At 38.1% G+C, this 23650-nt stretch overlaps 2 long non-coding RNA genes across 2 annotated transcripts in view; both read left to right on the plus strand.

Annotated features, from left to right (window-relative positions):
- The window catches only part of LOC306670514, a 1027288-nt gene that overhangs the window by 948657 nt on the left and 54981 nt on the right, over nt 1–23650 (plus strand). The window lies entirely within an intron of this gene.
- LOC306670518 overlaps nt 1–23650 on the plus strand; it is a 32936-nt gene that overhangs the window by 3803 nt on the left and 5483 nt on the right. The gene's annotated exons all lie outside the window — the stretch shown is intronic.

A 23650-nucleotide genomic window follows, 5' to 3' on the forward strand; every position in this document is an offset into this window, starting at 1 on the left:
CACAATTGAATTGGCAGAATCAGACATAACTATTTTCAAACACTGAAGTGGATTGGAAGTTTGTGATATGGTTTGGATACAAAGTGTACCTAAAGGCTTACATGTTGAAGTCTTGGTCCCCAATGCAGCAATGTTTGGAGGTGGGGCTTTGGGGAAGTGATTGGATAATAAATGTTCTGACTTCATCTTTGAATTAATCCTCTGCTGGATTAGTAATTTGATGGCATTATGGGGAGGCAGTGGAAACTGTAGGCAATGGGGCCTACTTGGAGCAAGCAGGTCATGGGGAGCATGTGGTAGAAGGGTATATTTAGCCCCTGACCTCTTAAACTCTCTATTTTTCTCTTTCCCTCTCTGACTCTCTCCTTCTTGGCTGCCATGAGCTGAGAAGCTTTCCCCTGCCATGTCCCTCTGCCATGTTCTGTCTCCTCTCTGGCCCAAAACTATGGAGCCATCCCTCCATGGACTGAAACCTCTAAGCCATCATCCAAAATGTCTTTTCTCTTCAAGTTATTCATATCAGGTATTTCAATCATGATGATTAAAAGCCGATTGACAGTTTTCAACTTCTAGAAGAAGGTTTGGGTGATATATTGTACTTAATTTTAGTCCACTTCAGTTCTAACCATGCCCCACCTCTCAGACCCTTGGTGGGCAACTGTGTAGGTGTTCTTGGAGCAACTTACTTATAGGCTTCAGAATCCTAGGTGGGGAAAAAAGAACACTATTTTTCAATAATTGGGATCTTTGCTCTGATTGCTGATTGTGGCTTCTGGCCACAAAGGTGCAGACAAAGAGGTGGCTGCCATTATGTTCACATGGCACAACCCCCTCCTCTGATCATCACTAGCTGATGTGTCTTCCAGGGTATTTTAAAAACAAGCACCCTTTTCCCTTTCTTCATTGATTCTCTTTTGGAGTCAGACATTACAGATTAGGATATTCCAATGCACCCACACTACACAGGAGAAAGGCAGAGGTTCAGGAAAGATTTGAGAGGACCTTAAGTTTACACTCAGGCAGATCCTCAGTAAATTGCCTACAACAACCAAAGCCATAAGAACAGTAATCACTGAACCCTGGGGGATGGGAAGTATTTGATTTATAGAGTTACCACATTATTAAGCTGAAATATCCAGTTGTCAACAAAAATAAGAAAGTGTACAACAAGGCACAGTATGGATCTTTCAAAGGGAAAAATAAATAATCAGAAGTTTCCCTGGAAAAGACCTGATGGCATATGTAGTAGACCCTAAAAACTATCTTAAAGATGCTCAAAGATTGAAAGGAAGAGTAGAGAAAGCTAAGAAAATAATGCATAAACAAAACCAATAAAGTGGAAAAATTAAAAGAAACCAAAAAGAAATTCTGGAGCTGAAAAGAACAATCACTTGAAATCATGAAAACATCACTAGACAGATTTAAAGGTGGCTTTGAGCATATAAAAGAAATAATTAGAAATTTTGAAGATAGGACAATGGAAATTATTGAGTGTGAGGGACAGGGAGAAAAAGGTTATAGACAAATGAACATCAAACAAACTAACATGTGCATTGGTGCAGTCCCAGAAGGAGAAGAGAAAGGAAAAAGAGAAGAGTGACTAACTGAAGAAATAATGGTTCAAAACTTACAAAATTTGTTGAAAACATGAATGTAAGCATCCAAGAAGTTCAATGAATTTTAAGTCTATGAACTCAAGGAGACCTACACCAAGACACATTAAATTCAAACTGTCTAAAGATAAAAAGTATTTTGACAGTAGTGAGAGAGAAGTGACTCATCAAAAGTTCCTCAGTAAGATCATCAGCAGATTCCTTAAAACTTTGAAGGTCAGAAGGTATCAGGCTGATAAACTTAAAGTGCTAAAAGAAAAAAATAAAATAAAAAGAAGTGCCAACCAAGAATTCTATAACCAGATTAACTGTTCTTCAAATCAGGGGAAAATTAAAACCTTCTCAGATAAACAAAAGCTGAAGGAGTTTTTTACTCGAAGCCTGTCCTGAAAGAAATGTTAGGAGTCTTGCAGGTTGAAATGAAAGAACACCAGACAGTAACATGAAGGGTATGAAGAAATAAAGATCTCAGTAAAGATAAATAGAAAAGCTATTATTATTGTAACAATGGTCTAGAACTCCACCTTTTATTTATTTTGGTTTATGGAACTTTTACAAAAGCAATTATTAGTCTTAAAGTCACTATATATTGAGCATCCCTTATTCAAAATGCTTGAGACCAGATATATTTCAGATTTTGATTTTTTTCAAGTATTTGAACATTTACATATGCATAATAAAATATCTTGGGCATGGAAACCATGTCTAAATATGAAGTTCACGTATGTTCATATAAAACTTTCACGCCAATGGAAAGCATCACCAGCGAACTAGATCACTTGGAAGACAGAACCTCAGACAATGAAGACAAAATATTTAAGCTTGAAAATAAAGTTGACCAAACAGAGAAGATGGTAAGAAAGCATGAACAGGACCTCCAAGAACTACAGGACATCATGAAAAGACCAACTTTAAGAATTATTGGGAGGCTGGGGAGATAGCTCAGTCGGTAGAGTGCTTGCCTTGTAAGCACAAGGCCCTGGGTTCAATCCCCAGCACCCAAAAAAAATAAGAATTATTGGGATTTAGGAAGGCACAGAGATACAAACCAAAGGAATGAACAACCTATTCAATGAAATAGTATCAGAAAATGTTACACACACAGTCTGAATGCAATTTCAGATAGTATTATTGGCATGCCTGCTTTTGACTTAAACTCATTACCTTATGTCAGATGTAGAATTTTCCACTTGGGGCATCACAGCAGTGCTCAAAACTTTCAGATTTTGAAGATTTCAGATTTCAGATTTTTGGATTAGGGATGATTAATCCTAATTGTTGTAACTTTGGTTTGTAACTCCATATTTTGTCTTCCATATAATTTAAGAGTTAAGTACATTTTAAAATTACTAGCTTATGTTTTGGGAACATCAACAACTGAAAGGAAAAGCTGCAAAAAAAGTAGAGTTTTGTACATTATTGAAGTGAAACTGGCATAAATTCAAATTAGACTGTCATGACTTTAGGATATTAAGTGCATGTGGTAACTATGAAGAAAATAGGTATAGAATATACACAAAAGGAGCTGAGAAAGAAATTTAAACACTTCTCTAAAAAATCGGTTAAGTACAAAAGAAGTACAGTCATGCAGGAAATAAGGGACCAAAAAAAGCTATAAAAGCATGTAGAGAACAAGTATCTAAATGATAGAGTAAATTCACCCCTATCAGTCAGCCTTAAAAAGGAAAGATATTCTTATACATGCTCCTACATGGATGAACTCTGAAGTCATTGTGATAAAGAAAATAAGCCAGTCACTAAAAAAAAAAAAAAAAAAAAAAAAAAAAAAAAAAAAAAAAAAAACTGCATGATTCCACTTGTGCAAGGTACTTACAGTAGTCAAAATCGGAGAGACAGAAACCAGGATAGTAGTTGCCAGGGGGACAAGGGTTTATTGTCTAATGGGTATAAGTTTCAGTTTTATAAGATGAAAAGAGTTTTGGAGATAGAGGTGGTGATGGTGGCACAAGAAAATGAACTGCATGTTTAAAAATGAGGAAGAGGGTGCGTTTTAGGTATGCATACTTTACCATAGCAAAAAAATCGGAAAAAATTATGAGGAATATGAAAATATAAAATAAATTTACATATGGTCTATCTAAATGATTGTTCTATATGATAACCCATATACTGTAATCGTCTATTTCCTTTTTATAGTCATTGCTTCCTTTCATTTTGTCACAAATGTATCTCTGTTACTTTTTCTTATATTTATTGAAATGTAGGACTTAGAATAATACCTCATTGAATCTGTACCCATAATCAAGGCAAAGAAAAACTGAGAATACTTCTAAATCATAGTCAAAACAGAAAAGGGACAAAGTGAAAGGAACAAATGAGCATATTTAAACTAAAGAAAGAAAGAAATGGACATTTAATTAACACCTTGTCACAACCAGTAATCACATATGACATCTATTTCTGTTTTCTCTTTTACTTCTATATATTTAATAACTCATATATATTAAGTCACTTCCTTGAGTTCATCCAGCTTCTAAGTGGTATTGGTTTGCCTCCAAAGAAGACGCCTTACCATTCAGTCTCAAAAGGTACAGCCTCACAGACGAAGTTAGCATATCTTATTTAAAACTCTTTGGAATATCTTTTATGCATTACAATATATCCTGCCACATTAAGTGAGTTCTTTAGTAAAATTGACTGAGGCTGGTAAAATCATTATTGAACTAATTTGTTTCTTGAGAGTGGGAAGAGTGAAAGGTCTTGACCAATAGGAAAAGAAGCCAATATCCTGGGAATCATTAAGGATAACCCCAAGAATAGTGGAAAGCAGCTCATAAAACTGAAAATCTATACAAATATCATTTATTCATTCATAATTTGCTCTTATGCAAGCATCATCTGTGTAATAAGCTGTAAAATCCAGTGTGGTAGTGATCTGGGGGCCAAGCAAGGGGACATCTTAAGGCCTTTTATATATACCCGGACAGCCAAGAGCAACTACCAGCTGAAATGCTGCAATGGAGCCAGGCCCACGTGTAGGCCACAGAAACAGGGAGCAGCCAACGGGGGACTACTTATAACGGGTGTGACCTTAATGCCAGTCACAGGAGTCATGCAGACCCACTATAGTTATCTATATGATAGCAATGACAATAACAGTAATAGTAATACTGTATCCCTGCTGCTTTAGATGTATTACTTTTTATTCTCAAAACAGCACTACACACAGTGGTCAAAAAGTTGACTAAAACAAGCAGCATATTGATTTAATATATCAAATATATTGAAGGAAAAAAACACTGCAAATTCAGTATTATTCTATCAGCATACATCAGTGATGTCCAGTACAGGGAAGAAACTCAAGGTCACCAGTTAGAACTGTGGCTGAGAGGAAATTCTACCTAGGTCCTGGGTTATTTGTCTCCAAAGTCACTGCTCCTTACACAATTACCCCAAGAAGAACACAGAGCATGCGCAGCACATTTGAGTTTCCTTCTTCTTGCTGGTAACTTATCTGTTGAAAAGAATTGACCTTACTTTATTTTCAGGTCTGATTATTAGTCATCTGTCTCAATTTCCTATTGCTGCTATAGCCAATTATATTGCAAATTTAGTGGCTTAAAACATCACAAATGTTTAGTTTATAGTTATGGAGGTCAGAAGTTCAAAATCAATTTCACCAGTCTGAAATCAAGGTGAAAGCTGAGGCTCTACGTGAGAATCTATTGCCTTTTTCAGCTTTAGAGAAGCCTGCACTTCTTGGCTTATGGCCTCATCTCTCATCTCCTTTTTCTCCCTTTGCTTCTGTCATATCTTCATGATTCTCAACCTCTTGCCTCCCTCTATAAAGCCCCTGTGGTTGTTCTGCCTCCCCCATAATCCAGGATAGCCTTCCCATCTCAGGATTCTTACTTAATCTCAGCTGTGCAAACCCTTTTGCCATGTAAAGTAACATTTTTCAGGTTCTGAGGATTAGGACATGAACATCTTTGGGAGAATTGTCATTCTGCCTAGCAGAGCATCTCTTTCTGTTTTACCCTTCACTAAGAGGTCAGGATGTCCCACAGAATAAACTATAATAAGAGCAGAGGCAAGGCTAAAAAGCAGAAAAAATGGCACCCAGGGAAGTGGGTGTCTGATTTGCTGAAAATAAACAATACACATGCCAGGCTCAACTGATTCCATATTTACTTACAGCAAAAGAGGAGAGAGAGTAGTGTGCTGGTCCTTGTACGTAGCAGATCTAACTGTAGCTGACTCAGCAGCGTGGCTGCATATGCCCCAGTCTGTGCTACAGTGGCCAGACACTGGTCTCTTCCCCCGGTAGAGTCTGGAATACAGAAACCTGGGGTAGCACTTAAGGGCCATTGACACAGAAGGATGGAGCACACATTGAGTCTGAAACAGAGAATGGTATTCCCATACATGGCAATAAGCCCAGCAGAGGCTGTGTGGGCTTCTTATCTCCTACTGATGAAGACTTTCAGGCCCAAGGCTCATTCTTATGTGATTTAATGAAATTGAAAGATGGCATGCACAAAGCTGCTTTTCCCTACAGTCCATGTCTGACCCTTGCTCATCTGGAGAAATAGCAGATACAGTGTATCAAGCAGCCCTGAATTGGGAGGCAGAGCTAGGTCCCATGGGATCCATAAGTAAACTGTATGGATTTGGTTTGTTCCAAAGCCTTCCTGTCAATTTGATACAGAATTTCATTGTAGTTACTAGGATAAGCAGACCCAGGAGGATGGCCAGTCCTGAAGAATGGTCTTCAACAAGAAACCCCAAGTATCTGGATACTTGCCAAGTACTTTAGCCAGATGAGGAGGTCTCAAAAATGAGTCAAAGGGGGATTGTGGGTACACAGTTTATAACTAATTCATCTGCGCATGAATCTTTTTGAGTTCAATTTTGTCTTCCCTAAATTACTGACATATGCACAAGAGGTATTGACTATAGCACAAAATGCCTTGCTATTCTGCCAGTTATTTGGTCTTCCATCACCACATTGGCTGGTGAGTGTAGGGAGTCTCATCGGTGTTGAGGAAAGTCCAAGTTGTTGTTCACTGGCCAAGCCACTACAATGAGTGAATGAAAGGGACTTCAATCTGAGATCCAAAAATTCAGAGAGGTTTGAGTTTGTCTCATCTCATCCGATCTGTGCTGATTCTTTTTTTTTTTTTATTGTAAACAAATGGGATACATGTTGTTTCTCTGTTTGTACATTTCTCTTATTACTAGAGATGTTGAACATTTTTCCATATTTTGTTGATTGCTTGTAGATCTTCTGTGAAGTGTCTGTTCATTTTCTTAGCCCATTGTCGATTGGATTATTTGCATTCTTCGTGTAGAGATTTTTGAGTTCTTTATAGATTCTGGAGATTAGTGCTCTATCTGAAGTATGATTGGGAAAGATTTTCTCCTACTCTGTAGGCTCTTTCTTCACATTGCTGATAGTTTCCTTTGCTGAGAGAAAGCTATTTAGTTTAAATCTATCCCAGTTATTGATTCTTGCTTTTATTTCTTGTGCTATGGGAGTCCTGTTGAGGAAGTCTGGTCCTAAGCCAACATGTTGAAGATCTGGACCTACTTTTTCCTCTATAATCTGCAGGGTTTCTGGTCTGATTCCGAGGTACTTTATCCATTTTGAGTTTAGTTTCCTGCATGGTGAGAGATATGGGTTTAGTTTCATTCTGTTGCATATGGATTTCCAATTCTCCCAGCACCATTTGTTGAAGAGGCTATCTTTTCTCCATTGCATATTTTTGAACCTTTGTCTAGTATGAGAAAATTGTATTTATTTGGGTTTGTGTCCGTGTCCTCTATTCTGTACCATTGATCTACCTTTCTATTTTGGTACCAATACCATGCAGTTTTTGTTATTATTGCTTTGTAGTAGAGTTGAAGATCTGGTATTGTGATACCCCCTGTTTCACTCTTTCTGCTAAGGATTGCTTTAGCTATTCTGGGTTTCTTTCTTTTTTTTTTTTTTTTAATTAAAAATCATAAATTTCCATAGGGCAATGTTGTTTGATTCATTCTGTTATTTTTTCCTCCCCCCCCACCCCTCTTTTCCCTCTATACAGTCCTTCCTTCCTCCATTCTTACCACCCTCCTTATCCCTAACCCTAAACCTAACCCTAACCCTAACACTAACCACTCCTACATCCCCTTATATGTCCTCATCCGCTTATCAGCGAGATCATTCGTCTTTAGTTTTTTGAGATTGGCTTATCTCACTTAGCATGGTATCCTCCAATTTCATCCATTTGCCTGCAAATGCCATAATTTTATCATTATTCATGACGGAGTAATATTCCATTGTATATATATGCCACAGTTTCTTTATCCATTCATCAACTGAAGGGCATCTGGGTTGGTTCCACAATCTGGCTATAGTGAATTGAGCAGCTATGAACATTGACGTGGCTGTATCTCTGTAGTATGCTGATTTTAAGTCCTTTGGGTATAGGCCAAGGAGCAGGATAGCTGGGTCAAATGGTGGTTCCATTCCAAGCTTTCTGAGGAATCTCCATACTGCTTTCCAGAGTGGCTGCACTAGTTTGCAACCCCACCAGCAATGTATGAGTGTACCTTTTTCCCCACATCCTCGCCAACACCTATTGTTGCTTATGTTCTTGATAATCGCCATTCTAATTGGGGTGAGATGAAATCTTAGGGTAGTTTTGATTTGCATTTCTCTGATTACTAGAGATGTTGAACATTTTTTCATATATCTGTTGATTGCTTGTACATCTTCTTCTGTGAAGTGTCTGTTCATTTCCTTAGCCCATTTGTTGATTGGATTTTTGTATTCTTGGTGTAGAGTTTTTTGAGTTCTTTATAGATTCTGGAAATTAGCGCTCTATCTGAAGTATGAGTGGCAAAGATATTCTCCCACTCTGTAGGCTCTCTCTTCACATTACTGATAGTTTCCTTTGCTGAGAGAAAGCTTTTTAGTTTGAATCTATCCCAGTTGTTGATTCTAGCTTTTATTTCTTGTGCTATGGGAGTCCTGTTAAGGAAGTCTGATCCAAAGCCAACAAGTTGAAGGTTTGGACCTACTTTTTCTTCTATAATCTGCAGGGTCTCTGGTCTGCTTCTGAGGTCCTTGATCCATTTTGAGTTGAGTTTTGTGCAGGGTGAGAGATATGGGTTTAGTTTCACTCTGTTGCATATGGATTTCCAGTTTTCCCAGCACCATTTGTTGAAGAGGCTATCTTTTCTCCATTGCATATTTTTGGCACCTTTGTCTAGTATGAGAAAATTGTATGTATTTGGGTTTGTGTCCGTGTCCTCTATTCTGTACCATTGATCTACCTTTCTATTTTGGTACCAATACCATGCTGTTTTTGTTACTATTGCTTTGGAATAGAGTTGAAGATCTGGTATTGCGATACCCCCTGCTTCGCTCTTTCTACTGAGGATTGCATTAGCTATTCTGGGTTTCTTATTCTTCCAGATGAATTTCATAGTTGCTTGCTTTATTTCTGTAAGGTACGTCATTGGGATTTTAATTGGAATTGCATTGAATCTGTATAGCACTTTTGGTAGTATGGCCATTTTGACAATATCAATTCTTCCTATCCAAGAACATGGGAGATCTTTCCATCTTCTAAGGTTTTCTTTAATTTCTTTCTTTAGTGTTCTGTAGTTCTCATTGTAGAGGTCTTTCACCTCTTTTGTGAGATTGATTCCCAAGTATTTTATTTTTTTCGAGGCTATTGTGAATAGGGTAGTTTTCCTAATTTCTCTTTCTGAAGACTCATCACTTATGTATAAAAATGCATTGGATTTATGAGCATTGATCTTGTAACCTGCTACTTTACTGAATTCACTTATGAGTTCTAAGAGTTTTCTGGTGGAATTTCCAGGTTCCTCTAAATATATAATCATGTCATCAGCAAACAGGGATAGTTTGAGTTCCTCTTTTCCAATTCGTATCCCTTTAATTTCCTGGGTTTGTCTAATTGCTCTGGCTATAGTCTCAAGAACGATATTGAATAGAAGTGGTGAAAGAGGGCATCCCTGTCTTGTTCCAGTTTCTAGGGGGAATGCTTTCAGTGTTTTACCATTTAGAATGATTTTGGCCATGGGCTTAGCGTAGATGGCCTTTACAATGTTAAGGAATATTCCCACTACCCCAATTTTCTCTAGTGTTTTGAGCATGAAGGGATGATGTATTTTATCAAATGCTTTTTCTGCATCTATTGAAATAATCATGTGATTCTTAACTTTTAGTCTGTTGATACGGTGAATGACATTTTTTGATTTCCAGATGTTGAACCAACCTTGCATCCCTGGGATAAAACCCACTTGATTGTGGTGCACTATCTTTTTAACATATTTTTGTATGCGATTTGCTAAAATTTTGTTGAGAATTTTTGCATCGATGTTCACTAAGGATATTGGTCTGAAATTTTCTTTCCTCGATGTGTCTCTGTCTGGTTTAGGTATCAGGGTGATATTGGCTTCATAGAATGAGTTTGGGAGGGTTCCCTCCTCTTCTATTTTATGGAATACTTTGAGGAGTATTGGAATGAGCTCTTCTTTAAAGGTTTTGTAGAACTCGGCTGAGAACCCATCTGGTCCCGGACTTTTCTTTGTTGGTAGGCTTTTGATGACCTCTTCTATTTCATTGCTTGAAATTGATTTATTTATGTTGTGTATGTCCTCCTGGTTCAGTTTAGGTAATTCATATGTCTCTAGAAACTTGTTGATGTCTTCAAGGTTTTCTGTTTTGTTGGAGTATAGATTTTCAAAATAGCTTCTAATTATGTTTTGTATTTCAATAGTGTCTGTTGTGATATTTCCTTGTTCATTCCAAATTTTAGTAATTTGAGTTTTCTCCCTCTTTCTCTTTGTTAGCGTGGCTAAGGGTTTATCAATTTGGTTTATTTTTTCAAAGAACCAACTATTTTTTTTTGTTAATTTTTCTGATTGTTTCTTTTGTTTCAATTTTGTTGATTTCAGCTCTGATTTTAACTATTTCCTGTCTTCTACTACTTTTGGGGTTGGTCTGCTCTTCTTTTTCTAGGGCTTTGAGCTGTAATGTTAAGTCGTTTATTTGTTGATTTCTACTTCTTTTGTTGAATGCACCCTATGAAATAAATCTTCCTCTAAGTACTGCTTTCATAGTGTCCCAGAGATTTTGATATGATGTGTCTTTGATCTCGTTTACTTCTAAGAATTTTTTTATTTCCCTCCTGATGTCTTCTGTTATCCATTCATCATATAATAGTGTATTATTTCATCTCCAGGTATTGGAGAAGTTTCTGTTTTTTATTCTGTCATTTATTTCTAATTTCAATCCATTATGATCTGATAGAGTACAAGGTAGTATCTCTATCTTCTTGTATTTGCTAACAGTAGCTTTGTGGCATAAGACATGGTCTATTTTAGAGAAGGATCCATGTGCTGCTGAGAAGAAGGTGTATTCGTTCTTTGTTGGATGGTATATTCTATATATGTCCGTTAAGTCTAAATTGTTGATTGTGTTATTGAGATCTATGGTTTCTTTATTCAATTTTTGTTTAGACAATCTATCCAGTGGTGAGAGAGGTGTGTTAAAATCGCCTAGTATTATTTTGTTGTGGTCTATTTGATTTCTGGAATTGAGAAGGATTTGTTTGACATACATGGATGAGCCAATGTTCGGTGCATAGATGTTTATGATTGTTATGTCTTGCTGAAATATGCTTCCATTAAGCAGTATGTAATGTCCTTCTTTATCCCTTCTGACTAGTTTTGGCTTGAAGTCCACTTTATCTGAAATGAGGATGAATACTCCAGCTTTTTTGCTGTGTCCGTGTGCATGGTATGTTTTTTCCCATCCTTTCACCTTTAGTCTATGGGTATCTCTTTGTATGAGATGAATCTCTTGCATGCAGCAAATTGTTGGATTTTTCTTTTTAATCCATTCTGCCAGTTTATGTCTTTTGATTGATGAGTTCAGGCCATTAACATTCAGAGTTATTATTATGATATGATTTGTATTCCCAGTCATTGGACTCATTTTTGTTTTTTGACATGATTTGGTTTCCCCTTTATTTGGCTATTCCTTTAGGCTAGTTCCTCCCGTTGCTGATTTGCATCGTTGTTTTTCATCTCTTCCTCATGGAATATTTTGCTGAGAATTTTCTGCAATGCTGGCTTTCTTTTTGTTAATTCCTTTAGCTTTGGTTTATCATGGAAGGATCTTATTTCATCGTTAAATCTGAAAGTAAGTTTTGCTGGGTATAAGATTCTTGGTTGGCATCCATTTTGTTTCAGGGCTTGGTAAATGTTGTTGCAGGCCCTTCTAGCTTTTAGAGTCTGGATTGAAAAATCTGCTGATATTCTTATTGGTTTCCCCCTGAATGTAATTTGATTCTTTTCTCTCATGGCCTTTAAAATTCTGTCTTTATTTTGTATGTTAGGTATTTTCATTATAATGTGCCTTGGTGTGGGTCTATTGTAATTTTGTATATTTGGAGTCCTATAAGCCTCTTGTACTTGGTTTTCCATTTCATTCTTCAGATTTGGGAAATTTTCTGATATTATTTCATTGAATAGATTGTTCATTCCTTTGGTTTGTTTCTCTAAGCCTTCCTCGATCCCAATAATTCTTAAATTTGGCCTTTTCATGATATCCCATAGTTCTTGTAGATTCTGTTCATGATTTCTTACCATCTTTTCTGTTTGGTCAACTTTGTTTTCAAGATTAAATATTTTGTCTTCAATATCTGAGGTTCTGTCTTCCAGGTGTTCTATCCTATTGGTTATGCTTTCTATGGAGTCTTTAACTTGGTTTATTGTTTCCTTCATTTCAAGGATTTCTGTTTCAGTATTTTTTTTTTCAGGATTTTTTTTCAGTATCTCTAACTCTTTATTGAAATGATCTCTTGCTTCCCGTATTTGCTCCTTTAACTGTTGATTGGTGCGATCATTTAATGCCTGCATTTGCTCTTTCATCTCCTCGTTTGCTTCCCTGATTGTTTTAATTATGTACATTCTGAACTCCCTTTCTGACATTTCTTCTGCTGTGCTGTCATTGGGTTTTATTGATATAGTATCTAGGTTTGTTTGGGACATTTTCTTCCCTTGTTTTCTCATATTGGTCAGATGTCAGTTTGACTTTGTGATATTTCAAAATTCTTCTATTGGCTTATATTGTCCCTGTAGATTTCCAGTGTATCACCTTCCTGCCTTCAGTAGCCTGAAATCTTGGAGTAACTTGATAATGCAGTGCTTCCAAGAAAGCTGCCCCTAGTCCTCTACTGGTTCCAGGACTTTGAGCTGGCTCTGTGTGGAAAGGCTCTCACTGGGGGGGTCTTCTCAGAGAAGCTAGCCTGGAAAGGCACTTCCCGCTGGAGGGGGCCGGGCTGCGGGCTGCTTGGGGAAGTCCCTGGCTGCCCTGTCCTGGTCCCTGAAGCAACCTGTGGGCAGGAACTCACCGCCCTGGTTCAGGGACTTAAAGCTTGGTTCTGTGCAGAAATGCTCTCACTGGGGGGCCTGCTCCGAGATGCTGGAGAATCTGGCCCTGTGGGAGGAGCCCACCGTTGGAGTGGGCAGGGCCACCTGGGGAGGACTCTAGCTGCTCTGCCTTACTCTAATAAGCCACCTGAATCCGGGCCTGCCACCTGGGCAGCACTTCACTGCTTCACCAGGTCGGGGAGACTCACCCTGAGGCTCTATTTTAGTCCGAGTCTCTCAATGCCTCCCCTTCTTGAATCCTGGGTTCTGGAGTGACTGGAGATGCAGTCACCTTCTAGTCTGCCATCTTGGATCGCCCCATGAAAAAAGCCTGCAGCCGGGGGGCCGGGGGGCAGGTCCGCCTGGAGAGGTCTCTGGCTGCCTTACCCTGGTCCCAGAGGCTGCTTGCGGGCTGGAGGTCACCGCTGGCTTGGGGACTTGTGGCTGGCTCTGTATGGAAAGGCTCTCACTGGGAGGTCTGCTCCGAGAAGCTAGCCTGGATAGGCGCTTCCTTCTGGAGGGGGCCGGGTTGCAGCCTGCTTGGGGAAATCCCTGGCTGCCCTGTCCTTGTCCCTGAAGCAACACAAGTGATAGGTAGTGTCCTCTCCATAACCCCCTGCAAGTCCCTTCTAAGAAGTGAGAGGTCCAAGTCAGGGAGGTTCTATTGGTTAACATGACTTCCAAATTGGTGGGAGCCTCGTCATCACGTGCAGTAGCCATTCAGACTACTTGCTACCCGTTAGATTTCCATTGCAATTGGAAGAGAGGGAAAAGGGCAGTGAGGACACACAAAGAATATCAACAGTAAGACTCACATGTACACAAGGTGCTCTTCTTTTCCATTTTTATTATTTTCAAGCAATTAATTTCAAGTTGTGATTTCCTTCTGTTGCATGTTCATATTTAGAGTCCAGTCTCATTGTCAAGGCTGTCCACTTTAACTTGGGTTCACCAATGAATGAAGTGTGAAATTGTAGCCCACATGCAGGACTGGACGTACACCTGTGGGCTTTCATTTGAGAAAACAAGTTACAGCGGTCACCTGTAACTCCTTCCAAGAAGAACAAAGAACCCCAAAAGGCAAACTAGGACATATCCGGCCTGGCCTAGCTCTCACGTGATTTGACAAATGAACCACATTAAGTTGATGCCACCCCCATCTCCAGTTGAAAATTAAATAATGTCTTACTATGGTAGACGGCTATTCCAAATTTGAACAGGAGGTTTGCCATGTGGATGTGGGAACTACTATCTGAGCCATTGTGAAATACCTGTACCAAGTATTGGAATTCCCCTCTGGCATATAAATGGACCAGAGAATCGTCTTTGTAATAAAGATGTTTGCTTGTTTTAGTTGTTCTTGGTTCGATAATAGCTTTTATTATGTCTATCCACATGAGTGACACATATTTTGTACCTCACTAGGACAATTTTTGCCATGTCCACACCTCAAGGTGTCTTATTTAGTTTGGTTTTTGCTTCTGTTTGCCATTTTCCTGGCACTATGGTTAGGGCACTGTCCATGACACAGAGGGAAAGGAAAAATGCCCTGGTGTGGAGCATGTCCTCTTCAGTATCCAGATAGCCTCACCAGGTACTGTGCTTTCTGTTTTAGACATTGGAAACAGTATTGTCAGAAGTTTCTTATTAACCTTGGTTGGAATTTCCCACAACTCTGGCTCAACTCATGTCTGAAAAAAGGTGACTTGTTGATCTCGTCCCTGGATCTTATCAAAATAAATGACTAAACCAGTTAAGCCCATTTCCGGTACCACATTGTCTGAATTTCCTCAATTTATTTTTGTCTGAGTCAACCAAATCAATGTCATTAATGTAATTTAGACTAAGGACCTTGGCTGGATTTCAGCCTTTTGCATGTTCAATCATACTCACTGATGGCAGATGGTGGGAGAGCTGAGATATCTCTGGAGGAAGACAGTGAATATATGCAGCATCCCCAGTCACATTTAGGTGAATTGGACTCGGCTAATTTCCCTTAAGGAAATGAGAAGAAAGCACTGGTTAGGTCAACAGCAGAGTACCAAGTGCTGCTATATTTGAACAAGCACTCTCTGAAATGATGTCAGTAAGGTTGGAGTAAGTGGTGACACAGACAGCTGAGTTGGCAGTAGTTTGTTGTAAAATTTCATGTCTTGGACACTTTTCTTATAGGCCAAACTAGGCTTTCCAGTTAGGAAATTGTGGACCACAAAAGACTTCAATCACCACTAAAATAGTTATCTCCTTTTATGTATGTGAGATGTGGCATTGTTGATCTGACCACTTTCTATGGCAGGGAGAGTTTGAGTGGTTCTTAAGAGGTAACGTATTGCATGATGATCACCCCCAGTGAAATGCTTTGGTGGGGAATACCCCCCAGTCGGTGATGTGTGCCTTGTGTACAGGCATTTAGCAGTGGGAACCACAGTCACTGATATACTAAATGTGCCAAGGAAATTCATAGTTAAGTGCATAGTGACTTTTCTCCCGTGAGTGATAGGGTTGGTTCTGAATCTTTCATGGTCCCTTGACATCTTTGCCCACAGTAGAGGACAAGAATGATAATTGTGACCTGAGCTCTTGTGTCCAAGAGACCCATAAAAGTTTGCATATCATACTTTTCTCCTTCTAACCATATTGGGATGTAGGCCATTGGTCCCTGGTAAGGGTCCTAAACCTCAGCCCAGTCCCTAGTCTGTCTTCTTAAAAAGAGACAAACAATGGTGAGATATTTTTTCTCCCCAGGGAGCCTCTCTGGCAGTGGCATGTATCTCTGCCTTTGTGTCCCAAAAGGGTGTTGGCAAGGACATGTATCAGCAAGATCATTCTAATCAGAGGAGCATTCCTCCTGCCATTTGATTGCTCAAAACCAAGCATTTATCTTGAGCTTAGAAGGTTCTCCCTTAGCTCAATATTGGGAAATTTTAACAGGGAACCCCACTTAGCTCATCTTTGCTGAACCATTATGGTCATCAATTATGTGAAATATTTTAAAATGAGGAATACAAAAATTATAAATGAGCTCAAATTATAATTTTCCTTTGAAACAGTTAAAGAAAGCCATCAAAAATGTTTCTCTTGTCTTAAATGTGTGTGTGCATATGTGTGTGTGTGAGAGAGAGAGAGATAGAGACAGACAGACAGATTTGTGTGTGTGCATGTAGTTGGTATAGTTTCAGGAGATGAGGCTTACTACCAAATATCCAAGACCTTATTGGAAACATTGGGAAAAAATCTTAAGGAATAGCCTCCACAGTTCTCTATAAAATCTCTCTGAAAAATGAATCAGAGACACTGGTCTCTTCCCAACCTCTACCTGCCTTGATCAGGGCATAAATCTTCTGATCAACTAAGTATCTCTCCTTCTACTTCCTCCTTATACTGAATTCTCCTGAGCCTCCTAATTCTCTATCTTCAAATTTTTCAGGATACTATTAATCAGGTTGGCTTATAATAAGATTGAGTCCTTAAGGCATGTGGTTAAAATCCTCTGACGAAGACCCACTCTGGAAATGATGAATTCAATATCCAGAACATTTGATCTTTGTAGGTAGAAATTGGAAACATGTCAACATAAAGTAACTCTGTCCTCAGAGTAAGCCTAACTTGCAAAAGGCAATGAATAGAGCAATTGCTTGTGTTTAAATCAAAGAAACTGAATCTAGTAGGAAGTATTGGTACTGAAATTTAAATTGGTGTAACTGGAAGCAGCTTGGTCCATATCTGGGGAAAACGGCAAACTTTGCTTTAAAATTTTCAAAGGTCTTTTTTCCCACATTTTTATTGGTGCATTATACATAATGGTGTAATTATACATAATGGTGGGATTCATTGTTACATATTCATACATGCACATAATATGACAATATAATTTGTTCAATATCACGTATGCATGGGCCAGTTTTTAAATTCTGTATTCTGTGCCATTTTTTTCTCCTTGTCCATTTTTATGCCATCACATTGTCTTCATTAATGTCAATTTATTGTAAATTTTTAAATCAGGTAAAAAAAATTGGTCAACATTATTCCCCAGTATTTCTCCTTTTCCTCTCCCAACCCATCCCTTTCCTCTGCTCTACTGGTCTCCCTTTTATTTTCATGAACTCACACACACACAACTTTCTTTTCCTTTTTCCTCTTTTGCTTCCACATATGAGAGGAAACATAACAGCCTTGACTTTCCTTGAGTTTGGCTTATGTTGCTTTAGATATGTTCTCGAGTTCCATCCATTTTTCTACAAGAGACATAATTTTATTTTTTTTAATTTGGAATACAAAAATCATAAATAAACTCAGATTATAGTTTTCCTTTGATTGATCTTGAAACAGCTACAGAAAACCATAGAAAATGCTTCTCTTGTCTTAAATGGATGTGTGTGTGTGTGTGTGTGTGTGTGTGTGTGTGTGTAATTTGTGTTGTGCATGTAGTTGGTATAGTTGGGGGAGATGAGGTTACTACCAAATATCTTCTTTATGGCTGAATAAAACTATCATGTATGTATACAACATTTCTTAGTCTATTCATTAATTGATGGATACCTATAACTGGTTCCATAATTTGACTGTTGTAAAATATGCTGCTATAAACATGCATGTACCACTATAGGTAGCACTATAGTATGCTGACTTTAATTCTTTAGGGTAAATACTGAAGAGTAGTACTGCTGGGTTATATGGTGGTTCCATGCCTACTTTTTGGGAAACCTTTATACTGATTTCCATAGTGGCTGTACTAATTTTGATCTCATCAATGGTTTAAGTGTTCCCTTTTCTCCACATTTTCTATAGCATTTATTATTGTTTGTATACATGTTGGCTGCCATTCTAACTGGAGTGAGATGAAATCTGAGTGGGGTTTTTATTTGTATATCCCTAAATGCATTTGTATTTCTTCTTTTGGGAAGTGTCTGTTTAGTTCATTTTCCCATTTATTAATTGGATTATTTTGATTTTGATGATTTTTTTTTACTTCTTTTTATATTCTCTATGTTAATCCTCTTCCAGAAGAACAGCTAGTAAAGATTTTCTCCTGTTCTGTAGGTTCTCTTTATATTCTTAACTGCTTCCTTTGTTGAGCAGAAGTTTCTTAATTTAATAGTATTCCATGCATTAATTATTGGTATTAATTCCTGAGTTTTAGGAGTCTTATTGAGGAAGTCATTTTCTGTACCTATATGTTGTATTATTGATCCTACATTTTCTTCTAGGAGTTGTGTAGTTTATGATCTAAAATGGTCTTTGATCCATTTTATAGTGAATTTTATGAAGGATGAGAGATAGGGATCTAGTCTCTTTCTTCTACATACAGATGGCCAGTTTTCCCATCACCATTTGTAAAAAAACGTTGTCTTTTCTCCAGCCTGCTTTTGATGGTCTTTGTCAAGGACCAGATGACTGTAAATGTGTCGGGGTTTGTCTGTGTCTTCTATTCTTTACCATTAGGCTGTACATCTGTTTTTATGCTAGTACCATTCTGTTTTTGTTACTATATCTCTGAAGTACAATTTGAAATCAGATATTGTGATACCTTCAGCATTGGTTTTTGGCTAACAATGGCTTTGGCTATTCCAGGCCTTTTTATTCTCCCAAATGAATTCTAGGACTGTTTTTTCTATTCTGTGAAGAATGTCATTGGTATTTTAATGTGGATTGCGTTGAATCTGTATGTTGCCTTTGGTAATGTCATTTAAACTATATTAATTCTGCCTTCCATAAACATGAGAAGTCTTACCATCTTCTTCTGTATTCAATTTTTTCTTCAATGTCTTATAGTTTTCATTATAGAGCTTTTTCACCTTCTTCATTGTATTTACCCCTAGCAGTTTTTAAAAATGCTATCATGAGTGGGGTTATTTTCCTGATTTAATTCTCCACAGATTCATTAATGGTTTATAGGAAAGCTATTGATTTTGGTATGTTGATTTTTTTAACCTGCTACTTTGAAAATTTGTTTATTAGCTCTAGCAATTTTCTGGTGGAGGTTTTTGGATCTTCTTGGAGAGGGTTCTTTGAACATCTGAGAAGAAAGTGAATTCAGCTCTTCCTACATGATATATTTTATAGATGTCTGTTAAGTCCATTTGATTTATAATATTTTTTAGCTCCTGAGTTTATGTCTAGATGGCATGTCCATGAGAGGGGTGTGTTGAATCTGTCTGAATCATTAAGTTGAGTAGTGTCTGTTTTATGTAATTAGGTGCACCAAAGTTTAGAGCATAAATATTTACTATTGTTATATTTTCTTGCTGAATTGTTCCCTTTACCAGTATGAAGTGACCTTCTTTTTTCTGATTAATTTTAAAGTCTGATTCATTGAACATGAGAGTAGCCACTCCTACTTGTTTGAGTGCTCCAATTGTATGGTATGTCAATTTCTAACCTTTCACTTTCAGCTTGTGACTGTCTTTTCCTGTAAGGTGAGTCTCATGCAAATAACATATAGTTGAGTCTTGTTCTTTAATCCATCCTTCCAGCTTATGCCTTTTAATTGAAGAGTTGAGACCATTTACATACAGTGTTATAGAGATTTATGTTTGATTTGTTATGTTTAATTTTTTTCTCATTTGCTTATCTACTCTCCAAGTAAGAATTTTACATTGCAAGCTCTGGAGTTTGGTTTTGATTTCTTCTACTTATAGTTATTTCTTTAAGTATTTTATATAGAGCCAGTTTAATATCATGAATTCTTTTTAGTTTCTGCTTGTCCTAAAATGTTTTTATTTCTCCTTTGATTCTGAAGTAGAACTTAACTGGATATAGCAATCTTGGTTGATAGTCACCTTCTTTCAGGGTTTGGAACACATCATTCTAAGTCCCCCCTGGATTTTAGAATTTGTGCTGAGAAATCAGAATAATTCTGATTGCCTTGCCTCTAAGTGTGACCTGATGTTTTCCCCAGGGGCTTTTAAAATTCCATCCTTATTCTGTATGTTAGGCATCTTAGTTATAATGTGTTGTGAAGAGGTTCTTTCTTGATCTTGTCTATTTGAGCTTCTGAAGGCCTCCTGTATTTGGGTGTCCATCTCATTCCCAAGATTTGGGAAATTTTCTGCTATTATTTTCCTGAAGAGGTTATCCATGCCATTTGCCTGCATTTCACAACTTCTTCAATTCCATTGATTCTTAAGTTTGATCTCTTTGTGTCCCAGTTCTTTTATATTATGGTCATGACTACTTATTTTCTTTTCTTTAATAGTGTCTGAATAGTCAAGGCTGGCCACTTTGTCTTACAGGTCTGAGATTCTGTCTTCTTCTTGGTCTATTCTATTAGAGAGGCTTTGGGCTGAACATTTTATTTAATTTATTATGTTTTTCATTTCCAAGATTTATGTGACTCTTTTTCATTATCTCTATCTCCTTATTTAGTTTTTCATTCATATCTTGTACTGACTTTCTTAATTCATTCAGTTGTTTCTCTGTGTTCACTTGGAATTCATTGATTATTTTTATGATCATTTTTCAAATTCTTTGCTCAGTAGTTCATTCATTTCAATATTTCTGGTGTCAGTTGCTGGTGAACTTTGAAATTTAGGAAGTGTCATTTATCTAGGTTTTTCATATCTCTTGCATTCCTTTGTTGGGTTTTGTGCATCCTTTGGGATGGACTTATCTTCCACTCATGTGTGGACTTTTAAAGGGCACAACCTTCTCTTGGCAAAGTGTTCTGAGATATCAGGTTGTTGTGAATTTTTCAATATATTTCTAAGCAGATTTTGTAGTATAGTTTCCCTGCTAGTTCTTTGGTGGTGACAATTAGTGTATTTTGACACAGCGTGAATTGTCAGAACTTGAGGATTCCACTTTCCCTGTAGATCTCACAAGAATGGAGTCTTTTTTATATAGATTTGGCAATTATGTTGTATACTGTAGGGCTTACGGGGTGCAAACTCCATGATTACTCTTCTTCATTTAACTTTATATAATTTAAAGGACTATGGGAGTGGTCTAAACTGAGAGGTTTCATGGTGTGGAGTTCATAGTCTTTGTGTTAATTCTCTGTTTTTGTTGTAGAAGTGGATGTCTATGAATGACCTCAGGATCTCCTGCCAGCCATACTATTTGGGGCTTGGTCATTTGTTTGGGGTTTTTGTCTCCTCTATTCTTTGTATTAAAGTATCATTGAAGTTTGAGCTTGGTTAGCTTGTGTGTGGAGCAAAGTATGCTGTCTCTTGGCTGGGTTTTGAGTGCATCTCAGTAGCAGAGTCTCTATCTCTCCTGTGAACTTGTGTTGTCCCAAAAGATTCCAAGCACATCACAGAAAAGAAGGAAGAAAACAATAGCAACAACAGCAGTGAACAATAAATAGCATTAAAATAAATACCCATTGCCCACTATGACATTTACAACACTAAATACCTCAAAAACAGGAATGGTAGGGCCAGCAATTTCCAATAGCAATAACAATAGAGAGCTGTAAACTAGATCTGACATTAAACAGCAGGTATCAACTATACAACGTGAATGGTGGGAGCAGAAAATTTATAAACCAAATTGTTCTAAAAGAGGCCAAAAACACATTTATTGAGAAAAGAAAATGTGATTAGAAGGTAAAAGAAAGTTTAGAATATTCTGAACATGAAGAGAGAGAAAGCAGAAGAGATAAAGCAAGTGATAACTATAAAAAAAAGAGAGGGGAAACAAAGAAGGGGGAGAAAAAATAAATTTAAAAACATGAATAGAAAGAGAAAACAAGGGAATTTGGCTATTAGAGGGAAAAAAAAGGAGAGGAAGAGAAACAAAAGCAAAACAAACAAAAAATCCCAAAATAAACAAACAAACCCTAAACCTCAAAAGACAAAACAAAGCAAACAAAGGATAAAATAAGAAGAAAAATGCATATGTATATGTATCCATAAACCAATCAGTGCTGCAAGAACACCCCTAAATAAATAAATAATAAATAAATGGGAAAAAAGAAGTCAGGAAGGATTGAGGGTTGTTAAATCCTTCCACTTTTTGTGTTGCTCCCCAAGTTATCACCTGGAGAGGCCTAATTTTTTTTTTTTTTTAATTTTTTGTTGTTACTTGTAGATGGACTCAATACCTTTATTTTATTTATTTATGTGGTGCTGAGGATTGAACCCAGTGCCTCACACATTCAAGGAAATCACTTTACCACTGAGCCACAACCCCAGCCCAAAGCCTAAATTTAAAGCTGGCTGGAATAGGTCTCAGCTTCCCTTACCAGTATAAGGTACTATGGAACAGGAAGTACTGTTGATTGGAGTTTTGTCCTGATGGAACAGGAAGTACTGTTGATTGGAGTTTTGTCCTGATGGGTACACTCCCAGGGTGGGGTTGCTAAATGGGAAACTTCAATGACTGCAGCTTACCTCTAATCAAGACTTTGAGACTTTGTTGGGTCTATCTTTCTGGCAAGTTTAGATCAACACACACTTAGGGCTTGATAAATGCTAACCTCTGCTGGGTGTCTGGATCTGGCAGCCTCCCCAGAATTCTACTCATCAGGTGGGAGAGCCACCCCTCCACAGGTCTTGCACACTCCACCACCCATGAATGTGACCTTCCCTGGCTCAGTCCCCATGTCCAATCCCTGAGTTTAATCATGCCCACCTGTTCATCTTTCAGATCGCCTTTTCAGCTAGTCATGTGAACCACAGCATCCAAAGGGAAAGTGAATTACATCTACCTTCATATCTCTGATTTGAATCCACTTTATACAGTCTTCTCTGTGCCTATTTCAATCATGTTCTGCTATGTGCATTCTAGGCCACACTGTAGGTGCTGGGACAGTATGGCAAAATTTGCTATGCTCTCCTGGGTTCCTGCAGGAGCAGGTTGCAATACGTTGCCTCTTTAGGTGGCTCCTGCCTAAGCACTCCACTTGCCAGTTGAGAAGCAGTGTTTTACAAACACTTGCTCACTGTGCAGCCTCTGGTTCAGCTAAGTTTAGAGTGCTTTTCTGTTCAATAGGTGTTTTCCACCGTGTTTCTCTGTGTGTTGTCTCTCCCCAATGTGGTGAACCGGTGCTGCTGCCACTGGTTAAGCTTCAATGTGTTCTTTCTTTTCCTTTGTTCAATGCATGCAAATTTCTGGGTCACTAAGCGTTTCTGACGGTCCCACATTGAATTTCAGTGAATTCCCTCTTTCACCCCCTTTGCTGAGAAACAGGACCCATGTTGCTTGAATCCCAAGTCATGGAGCCAATGGAAATGTGGCCTTCCTCTAATCTGCCATCTTGAATAACCTCCAAAATTTTTAAAATTTCTTACCCAAAGGAGCTTAGATATAATATTACTATGTTTTAATATTATTGAATAATAAAAGGCAGAATTGGTATGTGAAAGAATGAGGCGACACCAACTGTCCATCCACCAGAGAAGTTCCGCTTTATTCAGAGAATGTGCACACTTTTATAGAGTGGAGAGAAGTCTCATAGGCCAGGATATGGGATGGGGCGGTAGGTGGTTGGGCAAGCTTTGTCGCTAGGGGATTGAGGCAGGGTGGTGGAGAGTGATTGGGTGCAGGCCGCACCTGCGGGCAACTGACACTCCGGAAGAGAAGCAGGATATGCGCCATATTGCGGAGGTGTGGTTGGGTGGATGGGAGGGGGCGCTTTTGCAGCTGCTTGTGGGGGGTTAGGCCTTATAGTATGCCCAGCT

The sequence above is a fragment of the Sciurus vulgaris genome, assembly GCF_902686455.1.
Source record: "Sciurus vulgaris genome assembly, chromosome: 10".
Classification (NCBI taxonomy): Eukaryota; Metazoa; Chordata; class Mammalia; order Rodentia; family Sciuridae; genus Sciurus; species Sciurus vulgaris.